This window comes from Papaver somniferum, chromosome 4, assembly GCF_003573695.1.
Source record: "Papaver somniferum cultivar HN1 chromosome 4, ASM357369v1, whole genome shotgun sequence".
In the NCBI taxonomy this organism is placed as follows: domain Eukaryota; kingdom Viridiplantae; phylum Streptophyta; class Magnoliopsida; order Ranunculales; family Papaveraceae; genus Papaver; species Papaver somniferum.
In genome coordinates, this window is record NC_039361.1 from 95837312 (window position 1) to 95842269 (window position 4958).

General features: G+C 37.1%; 2 long non-coding RNA genes across 3 annotated transcripts; both read right to left on the reverse strand.

Annotated features, from left to right (window-relative positions):
* Window positions 1-568: 568 nt before the first annotated feature.
* LOC113274088 lies at window positions 569-2432 on the reverse strand. Its single transcript, XR_003322780.1, has 3 exons — window positions 2414-2432; window positions 1656-2057; window positions 569-901 (listed from the first exon to the last, which is right to left on the reverse strand). It is a non-coding gene; the product is annotated as an uncharacterized LOC113274088 (long non-coding RNA).
* A 380-nt stretch (window positions 2433-2812) lies between these two features.
* Window positions 2813-4678, reverse strand: LOC113274087. Of its 2 annotated transcripts, XR_003322779.1 has the most exons (6): window positions 4570-4678; window positions 4406-4470; window positions 3858-4217; window positions 3445-3775; window positions 3048-3204; window positions 2813-2942 (listed from the first exon to the last, which is right to left on the reverse strand). It is a non-coding gene; the product is annotated as an uncharacterized LOC113274087 (long non-coding RNA). The 2 variants fall into 2 exon arrangements; XR_003322778.1 differs by having other exon boundaries at window positions 3858-4470.
* Between the last annotated feature and the right edge of the window lie 280 nt (window positions 4679-4958).

Consider the following 4958-nt stretch of genomic DNA (forward strand, 5'->3'; position numbering starts at 1 on the left):
AAGATCTATTTTCTTAAGAAATTTAACGCGTCGACCATCCTACTTCTATCTTCAATTTAAAGCGGAACTTGTAGCGTAGAAGCGATGTAATTGGTTGATAAGGAAGAGGATTCTAGTTGATACAGAGTTTATTTCAAAGATTACCAAAATTCCACTACACCATATTAAGGTATTAGCAACCTACCATAGCTGTTACTAAACGGGGCGGCTTTCGCCGTTGCTAATTTTTAGCAACGACACAAGATCTGTTGCTAATCTCGGTCAGCAACGGCGATCCGCAATGGCCGTTGCAGTTGCTAAGTTTTTTATTAGCAACAACCTCACATTGTTGCTAATCTGTTGCTAATTACAGGAATCCCCTTACCCTGAACTAGATACCGTTGGTTCTGGTTCTAATTTATTGGTTCTTGTTCTAATTTAGTAACAGAGTACTGACGTTGCTAAGTTTTTGCCACAATAAAAAAAAAAGGTCATGTTAACCTAGTCAAAATTCATTCCCCCTTCCCCCTACAATTACCCAGTTCCCCATATTCAACATCCACACAGATAGACAGACTACAACGGCTATACAAAACTGTATTGTTGAAAATAACCACTAGATAATATTATGAAAGAAAGGATTCTTGAATTGATATAAGTGTACACAAGTAAACTTACTGAACCTAAAATGTTGTGACTGACTTACAATATTTGATCTCTGTTGATGTTCATAAATGGATGGGTAATCTAGTTTGTGTCAACTGACAAGAGGCATTAAAAACCAGGAAAAGAAAGACTAAAACATCACCAGAAGTATCACGAGACTCCGTTTGCTTAACCACATTCCTCAGCAAATTATACACAGGTTCAGCTGCTGCTAAAGTATCACCAGAGTACTGCTTTTTAACTTAAGCCCAAATACCTGCATAATAACCAATTTGATGTTTCAGTACTGAGGTCACAAACAAAAGACTTAACCCTAAATTTTGTATAATCTACAGAGACAAGTCAAAACCATGTAAAGCAAATATCAAAAAACTATAAGTGAACTAAATGGAGATGTATGTGGAAGCAAATCCAAACAAAATATTTAAGAGAACATCATGTGAGAGGGCAAAGAGAACTCTTTCTTCCACTACTCTACTATAAGTGAACGGAAATTGAGCTGTATGGTCGTATGAGGCTTAGACCAAACTTTAAAGTTCCATTTCAGTTCACTTACAATATGTAGTAAGAATAACTAGGAGCTTTGATAGTGCAGTTAGTTCAGAGAGACAAGTGTGAGAATAAGAGAACAATAATACACTCCTAAAATCCAACCTCAATACAATACAATCATACATGCAAATAGTATCATGTTCAGAATTTTTGACCTAATCCAAAGGAATAGCTACAATCGAAGGGTTTGGTGTGAATACAATACCAAAAACTATGATACAGGGCAGTCAAGGCCAAAACGAAAAAAAAGAACAAAATGGCGCACAAAGATGTATGATGTATTTAAAGATGATCTTTAGAGGAAAACAAGAAACAACACATGTGGAGGTCCGCGCAGATTTTTATGTTGGCTGACTTATAAACACGTATACATGGAGGCAGTACAATGATAGAAGGACTTCATGCATACTTAATCGGTACTTCATAAACAAGAAAACTGAGAGGAAAGTATAACACACCCTGCATACAATTAGAACAAGGAGATTGTGAAGAATCCCCATGTTTCAGAAGATGTAGAAAATCTCACTGCAGAGGGAAATGAGCAAGTCTCAATCACTTTCGGTGCACGAATGGAACCAGCTTTGTCAACATCCGCAATAAAACTTCAACGTTCCAGCGTTCTCTTTCACCAAAAGCACGGAGATGTGATTCCATAGAACCTTCTACCCCTGGACACTCATAACCTTAAATAGTAGCACTAAACTTCATATTCTAAACACAAATGACTTACCTTAATCGATCTCATTTTGTTCTCCCCAAATAACCCTTCCACCAAAGACCACCCAAAATAATGCACATAAAACAAAATATGGAAACGACTATAATGTCCACCGAAACACCCATCTTCTTTCCATGAGGTCCTACATACAAAAATGAGACATCATCAAACATAAAGTCAAATTATTTGGTTTTACAGCCCATGCAGCCTAGCGTAGCAAGTGGGGAGAGGTGGGCTTACGGCAAAGTGAACTAAGAGGGTGCATGGAAACTATTTGTTTTCTTTTTTGTATTGTAATTTTACCATTACTTAGTTTACATATATCAGTAGACATATTCTAGCAAATTGAATTCCTGGTCAATTGTTAAAATATAAAAACACATGTAATTTCGATAATAAACTGAATCCGCGATATCTCCGACATTTAAGTGCTTAATTACGGCTACCAAAACTCCTAAAATCAAACAAGATAAAAATATATAAACCCTATCTTTTTACCTGATCATCAAAATTCAAAGACCGTAGTAGAAGAAAATAACCCGCACTTTGTCATAATCCCTTTACCAGACATGTAGCTCCTGGTAAAAAAAGAAGAGTTTTCCATTAGGGATCCTTTGATTTGATTTTAGTTCTTTGGTTCGGTTAAGAACTAAAGTAGTGAGCCTAAATATGTGTATAAAGCCATTAGTTGAACTGAATAGTTAAATGATAATTCTACACCGGAAAAGAGCTAATGTAGATAACACAGAGATACGAAAAAAGTTTAAGAAATGACCAAACACATGAGAAAACTTTAGCCACACAAGTTAATGTCTAAACACAACGGCAACTGTATAACGGGAAGGTAACATAAATTCCCCTGCAGCTCATGTCTCACCTGTGCCGCAAATCGCGTCCTCACAAGATCAAGTGGATAAGTAATGGATGCAGCTGTTATCCCTGCCAACCCTCCACCCACCAATCGTACAAAAAGATCAGAAGTAACATTTTCCCTATGCCTCTCTAATCCAGGAATTGACTGCAGCGACTGCCGAAACAATAAAAGAACAACAATTACAGGACAATTTCAGAAACATCCATGAATTCCAACCAAATCAATTAACATTAACATTCAAAGAACTCTTATACTAACATTTTTGTAGCGTTCATAAGCATAGAAGCTATCGAAGAATAAGGAAGACAATGAACAATAGTAACAAGATTCCCTTTCCAGAGTGCTCTAAAATCTTCTTCTGGTACAATCCGTGACGCCTCCCTCCATATTCTAGCTTTGTTTAGATTCGCAACATCTGTGTGCATACCTTGAACATAAAGAGATCAGATGTCAACCAATAAAAATCTGAAATTGATGAATTGAATTGTCAATCATCACTTACTTTACAAAAGGGGGAAAGGTTTTTGTTCTATTCTCTGAACAATTCTAGTCCTAAATCCAACATGCAATTGAACCCTAAATTAACAAAGGGGGCGACTGTTTTTTTATTCAGTATTGATAGGATTGATCAGTTATATAGGATCAGGAGCAGTACCTGAAAGAGAATGGTGAGGCAAGCAATAGGAGCAGTACAAGTTTTACTGACATCTCCTGCAATTCCACCAGCAAGCAGTTGTGACACCGTACTGATGTGTTGTTGCTGATGGTGATGTTGTTGTTGTTTTTGGGGTAGGAATTTATTTCTAGCACTGCCACCAATTGTAGAAGCAGAAGCACCACCATGAATAGAACTACTAAAGGTTCTTTTGGCTCCACTGGATTTCCAGGGAAATACTAGTCACAACTGCAGGTAAAATTTCAATGTGTACCTTACCAACCCCACCCGCTGCTTTCACGATATCAAAATCTTTCAACTCTAGTTATCCCTACAATAACTATCAAGTTAAATACAGAATATCATAAGTTAGTCCAACGATTAAAACTTCTCAAAATGATGGTGCTAGTTACCTGAACGTAGACATCAAATACACGCCTCCCAAGACTTCCGTACGAGTCATTAGCATCAAATATTATCTCAACGAAGTGGAGTTTGACTATGTAATTATTACCATTAAGCAAACAAAACCCGTAATAAGTTAGAGAGAGAGGAGATATGCATGTTGTCAAGTATAACTCTGGGTCATCCAGAGTGATGTATTTGCATGATCAATTGTATAACTGTCCTCATTGTTGTTGTCCATGAAATCACAAGTGCTACTGAAGGCCCAATTATGGCTATGATAAAACTCTGAAGCGTCACCTAGATCCTTATCATCATAATATGTTGTATTAGTACCGTCTCTGTTCTTAAGAACAAATTCTCCTCCGCTGTAATTTATATTGACTATGTAAATATAAATCGAACAAACCCAATTCATCGCTGTTTTGAAACCCCAGAAAGAAAACCAAATATAGAAATCCAACAAAAATAATTTGATACCCTAAATCTCACAAACTCTAAATCGAAAAAATTGGACCCAAATCATAAAACTAGAACAAAAAGATGACCGTATTACCTGATTATCAGATCGATGCTTCCGAATCTCACGGATGACCTAAAAACCCAGATCGATGCTTTCAGCTGCAATATAAATTCAAAATGAAATCCATTAGCAAACATATTCTAAAACAAAGATATACACAGAACAAAGAACAAAGAACAATCGATTATAATCTAAACCTATTCCCTGGTTGGATTTCTTCAGAACAGACACTCTTCTTCAGAGCAGATCGAGAAGACATGAAAGAGAGAGAGTAAAAAACCTTCTGACCCTGAGAAATGAAATGATAAAAATGGAGAAGGAAAGATAAAGATATGCCCGACTACTCTTTCAAGGGTGGAAAAAACATATAGAACACTTGACCAAACTTTGACTTGGGCGTAAAACCAAGTCATAGTGTTCCCGACCACACGCCTTCGCATGCGTGTACACCTAGTGGTTGCTATTCGCAACAGAAGCTCCGAGGTTGCGAAATTAGCAGCAGATTCCTACCGTTGCGAAACATTAGCAACGAGGATTAGCAACAGAAGTTTAGCAACGACCCTCATGTTGTTGCTACTCTGGGTTG